The 24662-nt window shown below is 42.0% G+C and overlaps 2 non-coding genes across 2 annotated transcripts; one reads left to right on the plus strand and one right to left on the minus strand.

Moving 5' to 3' along the window:
• Positions 1-796: 796 nt before the first annotated feature.
• Positions 797-903, plus strand: LOC120281463. Its single transcript, XR_005542602.1, has one exon. It is a non-coding gene; the product is annotated as a small nucleolar RNA R71 (small nucleolar RNA).
• Positions 904-20375: 19472 nt separating this feature from the next.
• LOC120281432 lies at positions 20376-20482 on the minus strand. Its single transcript, XR_005542572.1, has one exon. It is a non-coding gene; the product is annotated as a small nucleolar RNA R71 (small nucleolar RNA).
• Positions 20483-24662: the final 4180 nt, after the last annotated feature.

Genomic DNA, 24662 nt, shown 5'->3' on the forward strand with positions numbered 1-24662 from the left:
AGCCTACCTTCAACCTCACGACCACTTCTCAAAGTGATCGCCTTCATGTGCTCTCTAGGATTGGTCTCTGTATTGCTCGGCAAGCTTACATGTGGCCTTTCAGAGAGAGATTTCGTAATTTTCCCACTTGATTTTCAAGATTATGCAATGAGGCGGTGTGGTTGCGAAGTTTAGACTCGACTGATTCAAACCTTGTATTTGCAGATTGTATAAATCTAGTCAAGTGCTTCTCTAGGTCACTAATTCGGGTTCTCAAACCTGAGACTCTATTTTCCACCTGAGGGGCTTGTTGTTGTTGTTGGAAACCTAGTGGCCCCATGTCCTTTTGTGGACCTTGATTACTCAATGAGAAATTGGGATGATTCTTCCAACCCGAATTGTAGGTATTGCTATATGGGTTTCCTTGAGGTCTCATGCCATTACCTACAAAATCAACATTCTCCACCGAAGAAACATCACCAATAGAGATCGGGCAATCAGATGGAGCATGTCCTCCACCACACCCGGTGTAATTAGTCATGGCCGCCACTCTATTTGAAGTTAGAAGATCTAACTTCTTACTCAAATTTTTCACTTGGGCCGCCAATGAAGTTACTGCATCTATCTCATGAAGACCGGCCACCTTTTTCTTCTCCCTAGCATTCCATTGGTAGCTATTTAACCCCATTTCTTCAATCAACAGATGGCCTCATCGGGGATCTTGCTACCTAAGCTACCTCCTGCTGCCTCATCCAAGAGTTGCCTTGTACTCGGGTTCAAACCATTATAAAAGGTTTGAACAATCATCCACTCCAGGAATTCATGTTGCGGGCATTTCCTTAGGAGCTCCTTGAACCTTTCCCATGTCTCGAATAGAGACTCCAATTCCAATTGAACAAAGGATAAGATCTCATTCCTAAGCTTTGCTGATTTTTCGGGAGGGAAATAACGAGCTAGAAAAGCTTCCACCATCTCCTCCCACATGGTAATTGACGCTCTAGGTAACGAGTGTAGCCACTGCTTCGCTCTCCCCTTTAGGGAAAATGGGAAGGCTCTCAATTTGATGGCATCATCTGTCACCCCATTTATCTTCAGCATATCACACACCTCAAATTGTGCGGATTGCTGCAACATGTGGATGAATGCCGGCTTCAACTCAAAGTTCTGAGCTGTAATTAGGGGACGCACAATACTCGACTGTGTCCCCAACACTAAAGGTCTGGCATAATCGGATAATGTTCGTTGTTGCTCATTCTGTTCTGCCATGTTTTCAGATCCTTCCACTTCCAAATCAGCTAAATTAGACTGTTCTTGTGCAGGCTCTTTCCTTTTTCTTCTAAGTGTACGTTCATGCTCGGGATCCCCTTCAATGAATATTGAGGGATTCCCTCGGGTCATAACCTGAAGCTGCAAACAAAAAGAAAGAAAAAGAAATCAGAACGATGATAGAATAAGAAGATATTAAATTGAATGTATGGTGAAATAGCTAAGAAAAAAAAGTGCAAAGTATCTCTAAACGCCTATTCCCCGGCAACGGTGCCAAAAACTTGACAAGATCCCCTTGCGTATATCCCGCAAGTGCACGGGTTTGTCGAAGTAATAATCCCAGATGAGCGGGTATCGAATCCACAAGGAATAGGGAATAAAATTACTTAATTCGATTCTTAGCTATGTGAACGATCAATGATGATAAGTGTGACAATGATTTAATTCTCAACATTAAAAACAACAAGTAAGAGAGCACGAGTAAAGGAGAAGATAAGGCAATCGATAAAGATGGGGTACTCGGATAGTGCTCCGCCTAGGATAATTGTTTCAAGTGCAAGAACCCTCTATTATGCTTCCTAATCAATGCAATGGTGAGTCGTGGAAATCCTTAATTACATAATCCCAAATTCAAGGTCAACTATGCCTAACTCTATACATGTCCCGGAGGAGAAATTAGATAACCTCTCAACCTTGCACTCGCATAGAGTTCCAATAAGCTCTAGGGATTCCAAGTGATAAATCTCTTCCTAATTATAGACCTAACCCTTTGGTCCAGGTGGAAGGTACCTAACCACGATTAAGCCCTAGAAACTAAGATCACCTCAACGCTTCACTCCGTTGTACGCGCAACTAAGCCCCAGCGGAAGTTCATCCTTTAGACCATTCAGTCTATTATGGCCGCAAAGAACTCGAGGAACGGAGGTAGAATCTATCGCGTCGGAGTGGAAAGGAGACGCTCCTATACATCTCGACTCACCCTCTCAACCCTCTCCAACCTAGCTTTGTCTAATGCTCGTGGTGTGTCACTCACTCACAAGGTTACCAATGAGAACTATCAACCCTAGTGTCACTCTAGGGGAAATGTTCATACAATCAAGCATTCAAGGTCGGAACTCACAATAAACATCAATTAATTAAAAGCATAATAAAGAGATTCAATGAAACGAATACATCCTAGGGTTCACAAATACCTAAGTAGCCAATAAGGGTTTAGCTCTCCATGGAGCTAAGTACAATCAAAGAAATAGAATGTAAAAGCAATGAATCCATAAAGAAACCCCCTCGATAGTCGTGTCGATGGTCTTGTGGAAAGTCCTCTACTCGTCGTCAAAGGATTCCCTCGTCCGGTATAGGAAACACCTCGATGGAAGCTCCCCTGCCAACCTTCTTCCTAAGGAATGACAATGTCGGAGCCGTAGAACCTCTCCAAAACCTTGGCCAATACCCCTCAAAACCCTAGCAGAAGCCTTCTCTCAAGTTGGGGAGAAGATGGAGAAAAGAATACTAAAATCGGGGCTGATTCGGCTTTAAATAGGGCTGGAATCGGGCCACTACACGAGCGTGGATGCTTCACGTGCCCGTGCGGAATTTCCACACGGGCGTGGATAATTTCCACAAGCCCGTGTGGATTCTCTAAACTTCTGTTTTCTCGGCCGGCTGTGAACAGTGCCGCTACAGTACTTGCTACCGTGTTGCTACAGTGCATTGTGCTCCACATTTGAACCTTAGCAAGATTTCCTCCAAAATCAGTGCATTGTGCTCCACATTGGCTTCTTTCCTTCATACTTGGCCCCACAACCCTACCTGCACGAAAGTAACATAAAAACACACATATTAGTGTAAAAACCCGAGAAAAGTAATGCTCAACATAAGGAATGAACGCTTCGCATTCATATCGCACAAGCACTTATCATGAAGCGTTGAGGTGATCTTAGTATCTAAGGCTTAATCATGGTTAGGGACCTTCCACTTGGACCAAAGGGTTAGGTCTATAATTAGGAAGAGATTTATCACTTGGAATCCCTAGAGCTCATTGCAACTCTATGCGAGTGCGAGGTTGAGAGGTTATCTAATCTCTCCTCCGGGACATGTATAGAGTTAGGCATAGTTGACCTTAGATTTGGGACTATGTAATTAAGGATTTCCATGGCTCACCATTGCATTGATTAGGAAGTATAATATAGGGTTCTTGCACTTGAAACAATTATCCTAGGTGGAGCATTATCTGAGTACCCCATCTTTATCGATTGCCTTACCTCCACCTTTACTCGTGCTCTCTTACTTGTTGCTTTTACTTTTGAGAATTGAATCATTGTCACACTTATCACTATTGATCTTTCACATAGCTAAGAAGCGAATTAAGTGTTTTTATTCCCTACTCCCTGTGGATTCGATACCCGCTCATCCGGGAATATTACTTCGACAAACCCGTGCACTTGCGGGATATACGCAAGGGGACCTTGTCATTTCCTTTTTAGAATGTTTCTATTTTTGAATAAAAAATCTAATCATATGTTTTCTTATAGTAATGTCTCCTATTATCCAAACAAAACTGTAATCCTATGTTTTCTTTTCCTAATTCTTGCTATATTTGAGTCAAAACCCTAGACTTTGTAGTCTTGAGTTTAGGAGACTTTTTTTAACATTGAATGTTCTCATGCTTTACGTTTAACTTGAATTTTTAGGAATTTTTGCCCGGTTGACACTTGTTGCACCACTCGCTCATGAAACTCTTTTGGAAACTCAAGTTTGATGTTTAAGGGAGTAATTAGTTTTGTTTCATGTTCTATAAAAAAATTGGAAAAAGAAAAGAAAGAAAAAAATAGATATATTGTTTAGTTGTGCATTTGGAGTGGAAAGATCTACCACCTATGAAGTATGAAGCTACTCTCATAAGTCGGATACTAGTTATGCCCTAATGAGAGAAAGAGCTATCTCATGGGATGAGTGAAAGCTACCACCCCGGTAGAAAGAGCTACCACTTCGAAAGTGTGAAAGCCACCTTAGCGCCCGCTTCAGAAAGGGCTACCTTAGAAGATGTGTAAAGCTACTACAATCTCTTTGCTTTGTTATGTTGTGTAGATAAATAAGTCCTTTATACATAGAACTTTGAGTATAGCTTATGTTGAATTGAGTGAGTTTACACACACTTACATGATTTCAGGTTGTTGTCCTTTTTGATTCAAGTTTTTAGCTAGAGCATTGATTTTTTGTATTTAGTGTTGAAATTCTACTTACTCATAGAATGCTTTCCTTGCATGCTTTAGTGAACCTAAGGCCGAGCACTTTCAATCTTTCCATTTTCTATGCTTCAATATTTTATTTTTGCTTGAGGACAAGCAAAAGCTTAAGTGTAAGGGAGTTTGATAAGTGCTTGTGTATTGGTAATACCAAGTATTCTTTTCTTATAATGAGCATTACTTTTATCAGGTTTTAGCACTAATCCATGGTTATTTGTGTTCTTTTGAGCATGTAAGGTTGCGAAGCTATGTTTTTGAGAGAAGGAGCCAAAAGTAGATCGTAAATGCCCTATTTGGGGGAATCTTGGAAGAAACAAACGTGAAGATATAAGTGGAGCTCCAAGATATGTGAATGTGTGCCAACTTCCATATATACAAGCCATTATGATGAGTTGGAGGAGTATGAAGGCAGTCACATTTGCGCATCCCGACTTATGCATTGATAGCAAGATCTTCACCTCACCAATGAGGATTTTGATTGAAGAAGAGCTACGATCTATGGCATAAACGTGTGCCCGTTTATGTTGCCTCGATCAAAAGTGTAAAACTGGGAGTGTTTTGGTGGAGTACTGTAGTAGGTACTGTAGCTAATCACTATAGCAAGACACTGTACTAGTTACTGTTCACAACAGGCCAAAAATCTAATTTCCAGAGAATCCACATAGGCATGTGGAAATTCCAAATGCCCGTGTGGAAATTCCACTAGCCTGTGTGGTAGATCCACATAGTCGTGTGGATGCCAGATCCTAGCCATATTTAAGCCGCAATTCAGCTCGATTTTGGGGATCTTCTTTTCCCCTTCTCTGCATCTTTTCTCCATCTTTTGAGAGGCCATCGGCTAGGGTTATAAGAGGCTTTTGGCATGATAAGTGCTTGAGTGAACATGTTTTTATGCATGTTTTACATACATTGAGCATCATATTTTATACGGTTTATGTCTCATTTCATGTATTGGGTGTTCTTTTATGCATATAGGTTGTGAAGGCATTGGGATTTCAAAAGGGAGCGAAGATAGGCTATCATGGCATAATATTGGGAGTTCTTGTGCAAATCAAGTTGGAAGACACAAGAGGAGTTCGTGTATGAGGAGATGTGTGCCAACTTCCATAGTTTTGCAAGCCAAGTTATCAATGGAAGGGCACAAAGGCAGCCATGTCTCCACATTCCTCCTCTTTGTAAAGATTTCAAGACCTTTCAAGACGCATTGATGAAGGAAAAAGCCAGTATAGCCTACCATATGATCGTGTGCCCGATCGTGTGGCCTTAAGAGGAGAATGGTTATCATCGCTTTATGGAAATCATCGTAGCAATTTTATCAGAAAGCGATTGTAGCATAATCATCGTAGCGAAAGTATCGTAGTAAATTCAGCGCCACTGGAAAAATCCACGCTGGGCGCGTGGGAGGGCACATGACGACGCGATGTGAGGCTATAAATATACCTTTTGGCCGATTCTAAAGGGACTTTTTAGGAGCTTTGAGCATAGACATTGAGAGAGAGGCGGCTAGGGTTTGAGGAGAAGGTCTTCGCCGATTGAGAGGGAGTTCTTCACCAACTTTGATAGATTCCTTCGACGTCATAGCATTTTTGGGGAGCCATTGGCGACCGGCTTCGAGAGGAATCCTTCAAGACGTAGAACTACCAATCAAGGCCAATCCGCGAATCGAGGGGGTTTTCTCTATGGGTTTTTATTGCTTTTTCATTGTATTCATTATTGTTTTTGTAACTAGGCCCATGGAGGGCTAAACCCTAGTGGGTATTTGGGCATGTGAACCCTAAGATTTATATTTTTTTGGATTGATTCTCTTAATGCTTCTAGTTAATCCGAGTTGTCTTGAGTTTTTAATCTTGTGATTTAATTGCTTGCTAGTGTTGTTAATCCTTGTGGTTGATTTACATTGCATGATTTAATACTTTGATGTGAGAGGTCTCCATTAGAGTTAGATTTTCAAGATTAAAGAGGGTTGAGAGGGTGAGCCTTGAGATGGAGGAGTGTCCCCTTTCCCTTTCGATTGAGTGTTTCCTATCTCCGTATTCCATATTCTCTTTGCAACCATATTTGGTGTGAGGCGTGAGATTGCTCGATTTCTCCGCCGGGACCTTGTAGGGGGTTAGGATCCTTCGCCAGGAATTAGGGTTGGATCTACATTTAGGAATCAGTTTCACTCTAAGGTTTCCTTAGAGCATATTGCGGTCATATAGGGTGTGAAGTGTTGAGATTGGTTGATTTCTCCACCGGGACCTTGTAGGGGACTAGTGCCTTTTGCTTGGAGACAAGGATTGGTTATCGTTGGACTACCTCGACTCATTAGACTCGATTCTAGAGCATTTAGTGAATCTTGAGCTTCAAAGAAGATCTTAGGGGGATCATTGCCCGAATACCTCATCCTTAGTGATTGAGACTCTTCTACTTTATTTCTTGCATACTTGTTTGCTTTGCTTGCAATTAGTTCACTTCATTATATTCATTGATTCTGACTAGATAATTGAGAAGTGGTTATTACTAGTACTTCCGTTCCCTGTGGATTCGACTACCCGACTCACCGGGTAATTATTACTTTAACACCTGTGCACTTGCGGTTTACACACGCATATTCGGACGTGTCATGGCACATCTTTAGAGTCGTTCTCTAGATTCAACACTACTTTTCTCTTGGAAGAAGGTTATTGGGGGAGCTTTCGTCTGCAAAAATCAGGCGAGGTGTGCCCTGGGCCGGACAAGGGGACCTTTGCAAAAGACGAGGCTACTCCACAAGACCATCGACATGAATACCGAGGAGGTTTTCCTATGGATTGGTTATCTTTACTTTTGATTTCATTGTTGATTGTGTTGTGCTCCATGGAGAGCTAAACCCCTAGTGGGTACTTGGATTTTGTAAACCATAAAATGTTATTGTTTCTTTGACCTTCCATTATGCTTTCCTTAATTAATGTTTTTAATTGAGTTCCAATCTTGAATGCTTGTTGAATGATTTCTCCCCTAGAGTGACACTAGGGTCGAGGGTCAATATTGGTAATCTTTGTAGATGGTTGACACGGCATGAGGGATAGACAAAGCTAGATTGGGGAGGGTTGAGAGGGTGAGTCGAGAGGTAGCGGAGCATTCCCTTTCTCCTCTGGTGTGATTTATCCTACCTCCATTTCCTAGAGCTCTTTGCTGTTACAATAGAGTGAAGTGCTAAGAGATGAACTCCGCTGTGGCTTAGTTGCATGAGCAACAGAGTGAAACGTTGAAGTAACTTTAGTATCTGGGGTTTAATTGTAACTAGGAGTCTTTCACTTGGACCAAAGGATTAGATCTACACATAGGAATAGGGTTTATCACTTGGAATCCCTAGAACTCCATGCAACCTTGTGTAGTGTGAGGTGTTGAGACTGAGCGATTTCTTTGCTGGGACATAGTGTAGGGTAAGTCACAGTTGACCTAAGGTGTGGGACCGTGTGCGTTAGGATTTTCCATGAGTCATTAAGCATTAATGAGGAAGTATAATGGTTTGTCTTGCACTTGAAGCATAAGTCCTAGGGAGAGCATTGTTCGAGTATCCCACTTCTACCGATTTCCTTACCTCTCATTTACCTGTGCCTCTAATTCTTGTTTTTTTTAATTCTATTTACATCACATATTATCAACACAATCATTATCCTTCTTCATTTGGTTAAGTACCAATTTATGTATTTTTATTCCCTACTCTCTGTGGATACGATACCCCACACACTTGGGATTTATTACTTCGACAAACCCGTGCACTTGCCAGTCACATGCAAGGGGCGTTGTCATGCATCCATTACAACATGGAATGAAATGGTCAAAACTTTTCTTGCAAGGTACTTCCCTCCGGGGAAATCGATGAAGGTTCGCAATGAAATATCATCATTTGTCTAGATGGAGTTGGAATCCTTGTTTGAGACATGGGAACAATTCAAGGACCTCTTGCAAAAGTATTCACAACATGGTTTCCCCGAGTGGATGATCATTCAGTCTTTTTACAATGGGTTGAATCCAAGTATGAGACAACTTTTAGATGGCGCCTCAGGAGATACAATAGGGAACAAGACCCGTGAAGAAGCCCGATAGTTGGTAGAGGAAATGGCTATGAACAACTACCAATGGAATGCAAGGGAAAAAAAGAAAATGGCCAGACTGCATGAAATTTATGTAGTTACATCCTTAGCAGCCCAAGTAGAGGCATTGAGCAAGAAATTGGATGCATTAACTTCACCGAGGGTGGCCACGATCACGAGTTGTGATGGTTGTGGAGGTTCACATATGCCATCGAATTGTCCTATTTCAATTACTACTTCAGCCCTGACTGAACAAGTAGATTTTGTGGCCAATTCGGGAAAGGTACAAGGTAATTCTTGTAGCAACACCTACAACCATGGGTGGAGGAATCAGCCTAAGTTCTTATGGAGTAACCAAGGACAGCAAAAGGCTATAGCACCATCGGGTTTTCAACAACAAGCCCTGAATATGGAGAACAGAGTTTCAGGCTTGGAAACCCAGATGAACAACTTAGAGAGAGCGTTGACTAGATTTGTGCAATCAGCGGATACACGGTTCCAATCGGTCGAGGACACAATTCGCAACCACACCGCTTCATTGAATAATTTAGAACATCAAGTGTGGCAAACTGCGAATTCTCTATCGGAAAGACCATAAGGAAGCCTACCGAGTAATACCGAGACTAATCCGAGAGAACATGTGAAGGTGACCACTTTGAGAAGTGGTCGTGAAGTTGATGGTAGGTTTCCAAGTGAGAAGACCATTGTTGAAACACCCAAGATCGTGGAGGTTGAGGAGAGAGCTAACAAAGAGAAGGAGGTGGCACCCCCACCTTACAAGCCAAGAATCCCGTATCCTTCAAGATTGAAGAATGACCAAAATGATGAGCATTACAAGAAGTTCTTGGGTCTATTCAAGCAATTGCACATCAACATTCCTTTTGTGGAGGCATTGTCTCAAATGCCTCGGTATACCAAGTTCTTGAAAGATCTTTTGACCAACAACAAGAAGTTAGAGGAGAGTGCATCGGTGATTTTAGGTGGCTCTTGTTCAGCGGTGTTACAAAAGAATATGCCGAACAAGAAGAAAGACCCAGGAAGCTTTATGATCCCATGCAACATTAGCAATTTGAGTGAAGAGATTTCATTGGCGGATTCGGAGCTAGTATCAATGTCATGCCATACTCGTTTTTTCATAAGCTAGTCTTGGGAGAGCCTAGGCCCACTCGGATGACATTGCAATTGGCGGACCGAACAGTGAGACATCCGAGGGGCATCATTGAAGACATACTTTTCAAGGTGGACAAGTATATATTTCTTGTAGACCTTGTAGTGTTGGATGTCGATGAGGATGCGGATGTTCCTTTGATTGTTGGGAGGCCATTTTTGCGCAGTTCCAAGACACTTATCGACATCGATGGCAGGGAGTTGACACTGAGGGTTGGAGATGATGAGCTCATATACCATCTCACCTAAGCCATGCGACATTCTCTCGACTTTGATGATATGCTTTATTTTCTTGACACTATCGATGAACTAATCGATGAATATGTGTTAGAAATGTTGAATCCGGACCCGTACATGGGGTTGGTAGACCATGAAATGGAGAACCAAGAGGTGATGAACCCTTAAGTGGTAAAAAGCTCGACAACTCTATCTCTACCTTAAAATGGTTATGCTCATCATGCTTCCAAGTCATGGATGAGAGGGGAAACTTCATCTATGAACCCGTGTGAGCTAAGACAAGATACGTCAAGCTAAGTGACGTTAAACAAGCGCTTCATGGGAGGCAACCCAAGTTTTTACTATTTTCCTAGTTTTTACTTTAGTGTTTGCATGAATAAGGCTTTAAGTGTTGGTGTCTTAATTTTTAGATACTATTACTGTGATTTTCTCGAGGATATTTTAGTGTTATCGTGTGCCTAATTGTTCATGGTGAAGTTGTTGGTTGTTTGAGCCAGTTTTTTTTGTGTTTTTCCCTGGTATATTTTGTATGATAAGGCAGGGTCCGAATGTATTTATATGTTCAGGAATTTTCTACAGAGCCTGCAGAGTATTCTTAGGCATTCAAAGAAAACGCACAGCCGTGTGGAATTTCTTCAAGGCTGAGGATCTCTACTGCAAGCTCATTCCTAGAGGGCACAAGAGCGTGGACTCGCCCTTGCAAACGACCTTGTGACGGTCCACGCCTGTGGGTTATTTCCACACAGGTGTGTGTCATCCTGCAGAGACTTAGAGATTTTCCCGAGAAGACACAGAGGCATGGAATCGCCCCTATGGATGACCCTGTGACAAACGCACCGGCGTTTGTAATTTCTTCACGCCGTGTGGATCTCTCCAGAAGAACTCTCTTCCATCCTGAGAATATACAGGGGCGTGCGAGTACCCCTGTGAGCTAGTCCTGTAAAGGTACATGCCCGTGTGGAATTTTCATACAAGTGTGTGAAACACTTATAGATTCTTCTCGGATGGATAGAGAAGCCATAGGAGTTTGTGTCTGCCCCTGTAGGTCTGGCACACTGGTGGGTAATTTCCGCACGCTAGTGTGAATGTACAGAAATGAAAGAGCTATGGGTTTTCTTTAAAATCTGTTTGTTCTCCTTCATTCTCACATTCCCTATCATTCAGAGAACACTTGAACTCAACTTCCCAATTTTATGATTTAATTTTGCAGATTTGGTACCCCGGTCGAAGAAGCAAGCTGGGAAACGTCCACGTAAGTCATCTCTTGAACCGGAGAATATAAGATTTGCAACTCCCGAGCACCATGTCTATTTTGAGTGGTTATCGAAATTGAAATTCGGGCAATCTCGCTTTCTAGACAAAAGTGTGTCGTGAGATATATAGTAGGGAGATAGGTTGGCGGATGAGGTAGAGGATGATGTCTCAGTGGGTGGTTGGAGGTGTTTAGTACTTATCAAAGGTAGCCATCCGTGCACTCATACTGGTGGTTTTATCCTCGTTCGAGTTTGATAAGTTGTATACTAAATTTGACAGTATCGATGCTATACAGTTTAGAGTACTTGGGCATTACCATGTTATGAGCGTTATACAGTTCTCAATCCTATTGGCCTTGACAAGGTCCCCTTGCGTATATCCCGCAAGTGCACGGGTTTGTCAAAGTAATAATCCCGGATGAGCGGGTATCAAATTCACAGGGAGTAGGGAATAAAAACACTTAATCCGGTTCTTAGCTATGTGAAAGATCAATAGTGATAAGTGTGACAATGATTCAATTCTCAAAAGTAAAAGCAACAAGTAAGAGAGCATGAGTAAATGAGGAGGTAAGACAATCGATAAAGATGGGGCACTCGGATAATGCTCCGCCTAGGATAATTGTTTCAAGTACAAGAACCCTCTATTATGCTTCCTAATCAATGCAATGGGGAGTCGTGGAAATCCTTAATTACATACTCCCAAATCTAAGGTCAACTATACCTAACTCTATACACGTCCCGGAGGAGAGATTAGATAGCCTCTCAACCTCGCACTCGAATAGAGTTGCAATGAGTTCTAGGCATTCCAAGTGATAAATCTCTTCCTAATTATAGACCTAACCCTTTGGTCCAGGTGAAAGGTCCTTAACCACAATTAAACCCTAGATACTAAGATCACCTCAATGATTCACTCCGTTGCACGCGCAACTAAGCCCCAGCGGAGGGTCATCCCTTAGACCATTCACTCTATTATGCCCGCAAAGAACTCGAGGAACGGAGGTAGAATCAATCACGTCGGAGGGGAAAGGGGACGCTCCTATATCTCTCGACTCACCCTCTCAACCCTCTCCAACCTACCTTTGTCTAACGCTCGTGGTGTGTCACCCACTCACAAAGTTACCAACAAGAACTCTCAACCCTAGTGTCACTCTAGGAGAAATGTTCATACAATCAAGCATTCAAGGTTGGAACTCACAACAAACATCAATTAATTGAAAGCATACTAAAGAGATTCAATGAAACAAATACATCCTAGGGTCAACAAATACCCAAGTACCCACTAGGGGTTTAGCTCTCCATGGAGCTAAGTACAATCAAAGAAATAGAATATAAAAGCAATGAATCCATAGAGAAACCCCCTCGATAGTCATGTCGATGGTCTTGTGGAAAGTCCTCTACTCGTCGTCCAAAGATTCCCTTGTCCAGTATAGGATACGCCTCAACGGAAACTCCACTACCAACCTTCTTCCTCAGGAATGACGATGTCGGAGCCATAGAACCTCCCTAAAACCTTAGCCAATACCTCTCAAAACCCTAGCCAAAACCCTCTCTCAAGTTGGGGAAAAGATGGAGAAAAGAATGCTGAAATCGGGGCTGACTCAGCTTTAAATAGGGCTAGAATCGGGCGACCACATGGGCCTGTGGATCTCTCACACGCCCATGTGGAATTTCCACACGTGCGTGGATAATTTCCACACGTCCGTGTGGGTTCTCTGAATTCATGTTTTCTCGACCAGCTGTGAACAGTGCTGCTACAATACTTTGCTGCATTGCTCTGATACAGTTGACACGTCCGAATATGCGTGTATGTACCGCAAGTGCATGGGTGTCGAAGTAATAATTACCCCGGTGAGTGGGTAGTGGAATCCACAGGGAACAGGGCTACTAGTACTAACTTCTTCTCTGTTTTCTAAACTAATGATAAATGGAAAGGTGTGGTGATCTAATGTCAAAGAAGTGAATACCGGAGATGAATATGCAAGGGTTAAATGGATGGAGATCGCAATCAGTAAAAGTGGGGTATTCGGGCAATGCTCCCCCTAGGATTCAGGTATTAGGTACCGAATAAACAAAGTGTTTCTATGATGAGTAAGTTAAGTCGTGGAAATCTAAATATAATCGGATCCGGCCTCCCGATCACCGATACTAGTCCCCTACGAGGTCCCGGTGGAGAAATCACTCAATCTCAACACCTCACACCACATATGACTGCAAAGCACTCTAGGGAATCCAAGAGCCGTATCCGATTCCTAAAGATTGATCCAACCCTAATTCCCGGCGAAGGATCCTAACCCCCTACAAGGTCCCAGCGGAGAAATCTCTCAATCTCACACCTCACACCAAATATGGTTGCATAGAGCTTAAGGAACGGAGATAGAATACACTCAATCGGAAGGGAGAGGGCACACTCCACTATCTCATGACTCACCCTCTCAACCCTCTTTAACCTTGAAGTTCTAACTCTAATGGAGACCTCTCTCACATCAAAGTAACAAATCATGCAAATCCAATCAACCACAAGGATTAATTAAACAAGCAAGCAATGAGAATACAAGATTAAAACTTAATCAAACTCGGATTAAATAGAAACACTAAGCAAATCCACAAAAGATGAGAATCCTATGGTTCACAAGCCCAAATACCCTCTAGGGTTTTAGCTCTCCATGGAGCAACATACAAAACACACCATCAATGAATGAAAGTACATTAAAACCATAGAAATAAACCCCCTTATATATGAACTGATGGCCTTGATGGAGAGCTTCGTCGTCTTGAAGGACCCACTCCGAAACTAGGTTCACCGGTGGCTTCCTTGATGCTATGACGGAGGAGGAATCGATCAAAGTTGGTGACGAAGCGCCTCCAAAGCCGCAAAGACCTCCTCTCAAAACCCTAGCCGTCTAACCCCTCAAAAGCCGCACAAAAGATGATAAAGAATAGGGCAAAACGGCTATTTATAGGCCTTAGATCACGCCTGTCATGTGCCCTCACGCGCCCGTGTGGATTTTCCACGTGGCCGTGTGGATTTTCCACGCGGCCGCGTGGGTTGCAGAAATTTTCACGCGGGCGCGTGGAATTTCCACGTGGGCGCGTGAACAGTAATTTTGATACAGACTGCTACAGTAATTTGCTACAGCGTTTTCGCAAACCGTGGTCCAATCACTCTTCTCTTGAGGCCACATGTCCGGGCTTACGCCCATGTGGTAGGCTATAAAACTTTTCTTCATCGATGTATCTTTGAGAGGTCTTGCAATCTTCACAAAGAAAAGAAACATGAAGATGTGGCTGCCTTTGTGCCCTTCCAACTAGTGAATTGACTTGAATCTTCTTGGAAGTTGGAACACATCTCCACGTTTATAAACTCCTCTTGTGTCTTGGTCCTTGAATTGAACAAGAACTCCCAACATTATGTCTTTATAGCCCATCTTTGCTTCCTTTTTACTCTTCAAGGCATTCACAACCTATATGCATAAAAGAACACCAAATACACAATATGAGACATAAACCATAGTAAAAATAATGCTCAATGCATGTAAAACATATATAAAAATATGTCTACTCAAGCATTTATCAACAGTATCCGGCCTGAATAGCTTCCCGGATCCATGCTTTCATCGGGGTAACGCAAACGGGCACACGTTCACGTAATGGATCACTTGCTTCTTCAATGATAGACAAGTTGGCGGAGCTCTTGTTCTATGTGCATAAGTCGGAATGCTCGAGTGTGACTGCCCTTGTGCCCCTCCAAATGGATGTGCCCTATGATAGACAAGTTGGTGGAGCTCTTGTTCTATGTCTTCTCGTTTGAACTTTAGCAAGATTTTCCCCAAAATCGGTGCATTATGATCCACATTGGCTTCATTCCTTCATAATCGGCCTCACAACCCTACCTGCACGAAAGTAACATAAAAAACACACATATTAGTGTAAAAACCCGAGAAGAGTAATGCTCAACATAAGGAAACAATGCTTCGCATTAATATCACACAAGCAATTATCAAACTACCCCACACTTAAGCTTTTGCTAGTCTCAAGCAAAAATTAAACATTCGGTGCATAGATGAAGGAAATTTTGGAAGTGCTTGGCTTTAGGTTCACCAAAGTGTACAAAGAGAGCATTATACAAGTAAGCGAAATTTCAATAATAAATAAAAAAAAAATCAAAGCTCTAGCTAAAAACTTGAATCAAAAAGGACAATAAACCCAAAATCGTGTACGTGTGTGAACTCACTAAAAACAACCCAAGGTATATTCCTCAAAGTTCTAAGTACAAGGGACTTAGTTATCTATAAAAGTGACAACAATGTCAAAGATGGTAGTAGCTTCACACATCCTCTAAGGTAGCCCTTTCCAAAGCGGCCGCTAAGGTGGCTTTCACACTTTCGAGGTGGTAGCTCTTTCTACCGGAGTGGTAGTTTCACTCATCCTATGAGATAGCTCTTTCTTTCATTAGGGCATAACCAATATCTGACTTATGAGAGTAGCTTCATACTTCATAGGCGGTAGCTCTTTCTATCCAACAAGCACAATAAAACTATTTTGTTCCTTCTTTTCATTTTTTCAATTTCAAAATTTTTTTTTTTAATTAAAATTTCCCTTACTTGGAGAATGCTCTTTCTGTACACTTTGGTGAACATAAGGCCTCCAAAATTTCCTTCATCTATGCACCGAATGTTTAATTTTTGCTTGAGGACAAGCAAAAGCTTAAGTGTGGGGGAGTTTGATAAGTGCTTGTGTGATATTAATGCGAAGACATAGGTCACTGAGGAGTATGAGCGACTTTTGACCGACTACCCCGATATTTTGGCACCTCAGAGAGCGTATAGCATTCTATGCGGTTAGGGGCAGTATAAGCTAGGGGTGTCCAAGGCCATGGGCCTTTCCCGATCTGCGTACCGTTATCTTCATGCCATTCTGAGCAGGTCAGTGAATGGCCGTGGTGACAGTAATGGAGTCCTGAGCCGGTAGGAGCTACTATATCTTTATTCGATAATAGAGCATCAACCGATCCATTTAGGGCACATACTGGCCAAGTATTTGCGCCACTAGGGCCAGTATTTCAGAGTTGGTGTCATCTTTTTAGGCCCGTACATCACCAGACTCCTTATGGGCATGGAATTGCTAGACACCATATGTGGGGCTGAGAAGATGACTCTGCCTTCACCATTAGGCCTGGATACATTGAGATTGATGGGATTGGTTCACAGACACATCAGTAGTGTATATGTATTGACTACACCTGTTCTAAAGGTAGCAGAGGGTGGAGGTGTTACAAGAGAGGATACTCAGCCTACTCTTGAACAACAGCCAGAGCATACAAAGACTGAGGTACCACCTCCAGCACAGGAGCGACCCAGTGCGCATGACTTCCCCTCCCAAACCTATGATCATTTTGAGAGGCTCAAGAATGCTGTAGGTGTACACCAGAGTGAGATTGCTGAGGTTCGCGCGACACAGGCTACGCAGCACACGGAGGTGATGGAACGTGTTCACACCATACTATAGTTATTAGAGCAAGACGTATCCTCACCTTTCATCATGAGACCGAGGACCCCTCTGGCCCCGCCAGCATCAGCATCACCAGATCCACCGGCACTATTTGATCTATTTCCACTAGGAGTAGCAGCAGAGCTGACCGCCGACAACACTAACACTTGATACACCTTTCATTTCTTTCTTTCTGCATTTTATTTTGGACTTGTATACTCAGAAAGGATTTTTCTTTTGAGTTTATCTTTTATTTTTGTCTTGAGTTGTATTTTATTGCTCTATCTTTTATATACTCGAGTTATTTTTGTTTATTAAGCTTCACTGAACCCCCTTGTGTATGCGTGCAGATGGTCTTGTCAGTATGGGAATTGAGAACTAGTCCTGGATACGGCCAATGTGGGCCGTGTGTGCTTCAGAACCCGTTGGAGCTTTACTCCCAAGAATTTAGCTTTATCAAACATAACATTAGGAGTCAGGGGAGTATTGTTTCAATTACCCACTCCCACATATTTTCTTGATTGCTATATTTTCTATTGTGCTTGCATGTGTACATTGGGAGCAATGTACATCTTGGGTGTGGGGAAGAATTCACTTTACACATGTCTTTTAGACAAGTTTTAATTGACATACATGCTTACATAGTCAACGGAGGTTCACCTTAGGTGCAATGTTGGTATTCTTGACTGTAGGAGAAATTTTAACATCGAATGTTCTCATGCTTTAGTTTTCACTTGAATTTCTAAGAATTTTTGCTCGATTAATATTTGTAAATCACTCACTTATGACACTCTTTTGAAAACTCAAGTTCGATGTTTAAGAGACTAATTAGTTTTGTTTCTTGTTCCATTTAGCTAAAAAAAATGGAAAACGAAAAAAAAAATATAATAATAGATTGTTTAGTTGTGCATTGAGGGTGGAAAGAGCTACCACCTATAAAGTATGAAGCTACTCTCATAATTCAGATTCTAGTTATGCCCTAATAAGAGAAAGACCTATCTCATAGGATGAGTGAAAGCTACCACCCTGGTAGAAAGAGCTACCACCTTGAAAGTGTGAAAGCCACCTTAGCGGCCGCTTCGGAAAGGGCCACCTTAAAGGATGTATGAAGCTACTACCATCCTTTTGTTTTGTTATGTGATAAGTGCTTGTGTGATATGAATACAAAGTGTTCTTTCCTTATGATGAGCATTACTTTTCTTGGGTTTTAACGCTAATATGTGTGCATTTATGTTACTTTCATGCATATAGGGTTGGGAAGCCGAAGGTTATAGAAAGAAGCCAATGTAGATCGTGAATGCACCATTTGAAGGAAGTCTTGAGAAGGTTCAAACGTGAAAACATAAGATGGGTTTAAGATGCGTGAATGTGTGCCAACCTCCTTGTATTCAATTTAGCACAATGATTTGGAGGGGCACAAGGGCAGTCAAATTCAAGCATTCTGGCTTGTGCATGTATAGCAAGATCTCCACCAATGTGTCTGTTTATTGAAGAAGCAAAGCGATCTACGGTGAAAATGTGTGCCAGTTTACATTACCTCGACGAAAGCATGGATTCGAGAGTGTTTCTGGATGGTACTGTAGCATGGTATTGTAGCAAACAATGTAGCATGTACTGTTCACAGCTAGCCGAAGAAAGAGTAAAACAGAGAATCCACACAGGCAAGTGGAAATTCCACACGCCCGAGTGAAAAATCCACAAGGTCACCCACATGGACATGTGGATTCCTGATTCTAGCCCTATTTAAGGCTGATTTCAGCCCAGATTTCAGCATTCTTTTCTCCATCTTTTCCCCAAGTTAAGAGAGGGCTTTGGCTAGGGTTTTGAGAGGTATTGGCTAGGGATTTGAAGAGTTTCAATGGCTCTGACATCGCGCTCCATTTGGAATAAGGTTAGTGGGAGAGCTTTCGTCGGCACCGATACGGTGAGGTGTATCCTAGGCTGGACAAAGGGCCCCTTGGACGAGTAAAGGACTCTCCACAAAATCATCTCCACGACTATCCAGGTGATTTACTATGGATTCTTTGCTTTTACATTTGATATAATTGATTGTAATTAGCTCCATGGAGAGCTAAACGCCCTAGTGGGTAATTGGATATTTGTAAACCCTTCGATGTGTTTGTTTCGTTGAACCTTTTTATTATGCTTTCAAATAATTGATGTTTTATTTTAGTTCCAATATTGTATGCTTGATTGTGTGAATACTCCCTTAGAGTGACACTAGGGTTGAGAGTTCTTGTTGGTAACTCTTGTGAGTCAGTGACACACCACGAGAGTTAGACAAAGCTAGATTGGAGTTTGTTGAGAGGGTGAGTCGAGAGATAGCGGAGCATCCCCTTTCCCATCCGGTGTGATTTATTCTACCTCCATTTCCTTGAGTTTTTGCAGTTATAGTGGAGTGAATGGGCTAAGGGATGACCTTCTGCTGGGGCTTAGTTGTAGGGGCAACGAAGTAAAGCGTTGAAGTGATTTTATCACCTATTGCTTAATTGTGGCTAGGGACCTTCCACCTGGACCAAAGGGTTAGGTCTACATCTAGGAAGAGGATTTATCACTTGGAATCCATAGAGCTCATTCCGATTCTATACGAGTGCGAGGTTGAGAGGTTATTCAATTTCTCCTCTAGGACATGTATAGAGTTAGGCATGGTTGACCTTAGATTTGGGACCATGTATTTATGGATCTCCACGACTCATTAATGCATTAGCTAGAAAGCATAATAGAGGATTTTTGCACTTGAAACGATTGTCCTAGGCGGAACAATATCCGGGTAACCCACTTATATCAATTGCCTTACCTTCCCTTTACTTGCACTCTTTCTATTGTTTCGTTTACTTTTGTTACATCACATTCTGTCGCATAAATCACTATTCACTTTTCATTTAGTTAATAAACAATTTAAGTGTTTTTATTTTTTACTCTCTGTGGATACGATACCCACTCATCTTGGATTTATTACTTCGACAAACCTGTGTACTTACGGGACATACGCAAGGGGCATTGTCAAGTTTTTAGCGCCGTTGCTGGGGAGTAGGCTTTTAGAGATACTTTGCACTTTGTTTTCTTATCTATTCATTCATTCATTCTATTTCACATCTTCTTTTCTATCATCATTCTTATTTTGTTTTTTTTCTTTTGGTGTAGCTCTAGGTTATGACCTGAAGGAACCCTTTGATATTGATTGAAGGAAATCCTGAACTTGAACATACACTCAGAAGAAGGGGAAAGTAACTTGTACAAGAATCGTCTAATCAAGCTGAGATAGAAGTGGAAGGGTCAGATAATATGGCAGAGCAGAATGAGCAACAGAGTACTTGGGGTACACAATCGAGTATTGTGCGACCCCTGATTATGCTACACAATCGAGTATGATGCGACCCCTGATTATAGCTCTGAACTTCGAGCTAAAGCTAGCATTTAGCCAAATGACTTAGCAAACAACGCAGTTTAATGGTTTAGCTGATGAGGATCCAAACAACCATTTAGAAAACTTCTTAGAAGTTTGTGATATGCTGAAGATTAATAGTGTATCGGATGATGCTATCGTATTGAGGGCTTTCCCATTCTCTCTCAAGGGAAGAGCCAAGTAGTGGCTACATTCTTTGCCCTAGGCCTCCATCACGACGTGGAATGAGATGGTTGAAGCTTTTCTTGCTAGATACTTTCCCCTGGGTAAGTCGGCCAAGCTTCGCAATGAGATTTCGTCATTTGTACAGATGGAGTTTGAGTCATTGTTTGAGACATGGGAGCGCTTCAAGGATCTTCTGCGGAGGTGCCCACAACAAGGATTTTCCGAATGGATAATTATCCAGACATTCTATAATGGGTTGAATCCGAGTATAAGGCAATTATTAGATGCCGCCACAGGAGGTACAATGGGGAGTAAAACCCCAAAAAAAGCCTGACAGTCAGTGGAAGACATGGCCATGGATAGTTATCAGTGGAATGCACGGGAAAGGAAAAAGGCGCCCGGGCTCCATGAAATAGATGCCGTAACTTCAATGGTGGCTCAAGTGGAATCGTTAAGTAAAAAGTTAGATCTTCTAACTTTGAATAGAATGGTGGCCATGACTACTTGCACCGAATGTGGTGGAGGACATGCTCCCTCCGATTATCCGATTTCCATTGGTGATGCATCTTCGGTTGGGAAGGTTGATTTTGTGGGTAATGCAATGAGGAACCAAGGGAATCCATATAGCAACACCTACAATTCGGTTTGGAAGAGTCATCCCAATTTCTCATGGAGCAACCAAGGTCCACAAAATGCCATGCCATCATCGGGTTTCCAACAACAACAAGTCCAAAATATGGAGAACTGAGTTTCAGGTTTGGAGAAGGCCTTGACTAGGTTTGTGCAATCGTCGAATACAAGGTTTCAGTCAGTCGAGGCTATACTTCACAACCACACAGCTTCTTTGCACAATCTTGAAAATCAAGTGGGATAAATTACAAAGTCTCTATCGGAGAGACCACAAGGGAGCTTGCTGAGTAATACCGAGACCAATCCTAGAGAGCATGCGAAGGCGATCACTTTGAGAAGTGGTTGTGAGATTGAAGGTCGGCTTCCGAGTGAGAAGCACAATGAACATACACTCGAGGTCATAGAGGTCGAGGAGGAAACAAGCAAAGAGAAGGAGGTGGTACCCCTACCTTTGAAGCCAAGAATCCCTTGTCCCTTATAAGCAGATCGGTAAATGGCCATGGTGATAGCATCGGTGTCCTGAGTCGACAGGAGCTCTTGTATTTATATTCGATGGTTCAGCACACACCGATCCATTTGGGACACATCATCTTGGTGTATATACGACATCAGGGGTAGTACGCTAGATTTGGAGTGATCTTCTCAGTTCCGTACATCACGAGATTGGTTATCGGTATGAGTCTTCTGACCTCAATTCGGGGGATCGAGAAGGTGAGTATACCTACTTCATTGGGCATAAAGACGCTGCGCCTGATGGAGATGGTTCATAGGGTCCGATCTGGAGTTTATGCCTTAATTATGCCAGCTCCATAGATAGCTGAGGGGGATGATGATGATGCCGGTGATTCTCAGCCTGCCCCTGAGCCTCAGCTGGCACTGATGTAGACCGAGGCACCTCCTATGGCAGATGATCCACCCCCAGTATGCATGTTTTTACCATATCGAGCCCATGATTGATTTGAGAGGCTCGAGAGTACCGTGCGGGTGCTTCGAACAGAGATCGTTGAGTTTCGAGCAGAGGTTACAGAGTTTATGGCACGTTTCGATACGCTACAATAGATTTTTAAGTGACACATTGCCTCACCGTTTATTCTCAGACATCGGACTCCCCCGGTATCTCCGGCATTTCCATCACCTAGTCCAGCATCGGTTGACCCACCGTGTACCTCATCATCACTAGCATCAGCAGCATAGCCAGAGCGCGACATCGACACTTGACTTTGTTTTCATAATTTTTATTACTTTTTGCATTTCATTTTTGACTTGCATACTTAGAAAGGACTTTCCCTATGTGTTTATTTTTTATTTCATTGCCTCGAGTTGTATTCATTACTTTATATTTTACATGCTCTAGTTGTTTTTGTTTTATTGAGCTTTACTGAACCCGCTCATGTATGCGTGCAGATGGTCTTGTCAACATGGGAATTGAGAACTTGTCATGGACACGGCCAAGGTGCTTCGGCATTTGGCCGTGCGAGCTTTATAACCTGTTGGAACATTACTCCCAAGGATTTAGCTCCATCAAATGCAACACTAGAAGTCAAGTGAGTATTGTTTTGATTGCTTCTCCCACATTTGTTCTTGATTGATATACATTATGTGTGAGCTTGCATGTGTGCATTGGGGACAATGTACAACTAAAGTGTGTGTAGGGGGGTGGAGTTTCATAGTACACATATCTTTTATACTAGTTTTGATTGATATACATGCTCACATAGCCATTGGCGGTTCACCTTAGTTGCAATGATTGTATTCTTTAGTTTAGGAGAATTTTTAATATTGAATGTTCTCATGCTCTAGTTTTTGCTTTAATTTCTAGGAATTTTTGCCCGATTGACACTTGTTGCACTACTCACTGTTTAAACTCTTTTGGAAACTCAAATTTGATGTAAAAGGGACTAGTTATAATTGTTTCTTTTGTTAATTCTAAAAGAAATTAAAAAAAAATACAAATGGTGATGAAAAGAAAGAACAAAAATAGTTTTATTGTTTAGTTATGCTTGTTGGGTGGAAAAAGCTACCACCTATGAAGTATGAAGCTACTCTCATAAGTCCGATACTAGTTACGTCCTAAAGAGAGAAAGAGCTATCTCATAGGATGAGTGAAAGCTATCACTCCGGTAGAAAGAACTACCACCTCAAAAGTGTAAAATCCACCTTAGCGGCCGTTTTGGAAAGGGCTACATTAGAGGATGTGTGATGATACTACCATCTTTGAAATTTTTGTTCCTTTTTGTAGGTAAATAAGTCCTTTATACTTAGAACTTTGAGAAGTATACCTTGGGTTGACTTGAGTGAGTTCACACACTTACACAATTTTGGGTTTGTTGTCTTTTTTTATTCAAGTTTTTAGCTAGATCATTGATTTTTTTCATATTTAGTATTGAAATTTCCCTTACTTGTAGAATGCTCTCTTTATATGCTTTGGTGAACCTAAGTCCAAGAACTTCCAATATTTCCTTCGCCTATGCTTTAATTTTTAACTTTTTGCTTCAGGACAAGCAAAAGCTTAAGTGTGGGGGAGTTTGATAATTGCTTGTGTGATAAGAATACGAAGTGTTCTTTCCTTATGATGAACATTACTTTTCTCGGGTTTTAATGCTAATATGTGTGCATTTATGTTACTTTCATGTATATAGGGTTGTGAAGCCGAAGGTTAGAGAAAGAAGCCAATGTAGATCGTGAATGTACCATTTGGAGGAAGTCTTGAGAAGGTTCAAACGCAAAGACATAAGTTGGGTTTAAGATGCGAGAATGTGTGCCAACCTCCTTGTATTCAAGTTAGCACAATGATTTGGAGGGGCACAAGGGCAATCAAATTCATGCATTTTGGCTTGTGCATGTATAGCAAGTTCTGCACCCATGTGTCTGTTTATTGAAGAAGCAAAGGAATCTATGGCTCAAACCTGTGCTCATTTACATTACCTCGACGAAAGTATGGATTTGGGATTGTTTCGGGCCGGTACTGTAGCAAGGTACCGTAGCAAACAATGTAGAAGGTATTGTTCACAGCCGGCTGAAGAAGGAGTAAAACAGATAATCCACACGGGCGTGTGGAAATTCCACACTCCCATGCCAAAAATCCAGAGGGGCGCCAACATAGGCATGTGGATTCCCAATTACAGCCCTATTTAAGGCCGATTTCAACCCCAATTTCGGCATTCTTTTCTCCATCTTTTCCCCAACTTAAGAGAGGGTTGTAGCTAGGGTTTTGAGAGGCATTGGCTAGGATTTGGAGTGGTTCTATGGCTCTGACATCGCGCTCTTTTTGGAAGAATGTTAGTGGGTGAGCTTTCATCGGCACCAATCCGGCGAGGTGTATCCTAGGTTAGACAAAGGGACCCTTTGATGAGTAGTGGACTCTCCACAAACCATCTCCATGACTATCGAGGTGGTTTTCTATGGATTCTTTGCTTTTATATTTCATATCATTGATTGTAATTAGCTCAATGGAGAGCTTAACCCCCTAGTGGGTACTTGGATATTTGTGAACGCTAGGATGTATTCATTTTGTTGAACCTTTTTATTATGCTTTCAATTAATTGATGTTTTATTTGAGTTCCAATCTTGTATGCTTGATTGTGTGAATACTCCCTTAGAGTGACACTAGGGTTGAGAGTTCTTGTTGGTAACTCTTGTGAATGAGTGACACCACGAGAGTTAGACAAAGCTAGATTGGAGAGGGTTGAGCGGGTGAGTCGAGAGGTAGCGGAGCATCTCTTTTCCCTTCTGGTGTGATTTATTCTACCTCCATTTCCTCGAGCTCTTT

Source organism: Dioscorea cayenensis, chromosome 17, assembly GCF_009730915.1.
Source record: "Dioscorea cayenensis subsp. rotundata cultivar TDr96_F1 chromosome 17, TDr96_F1_v2_PseudoChromosome.rev07_lg8_w22 25.fasta, whole genome shotgun sequence".
Lineage (NCBI taxonomy): Eukaryota > Viridiplantae > Streptophyta > Magnoliopsida > Dioscoreales > Dioscoreaceae > Dioscorea > Dioscorea cayenensis.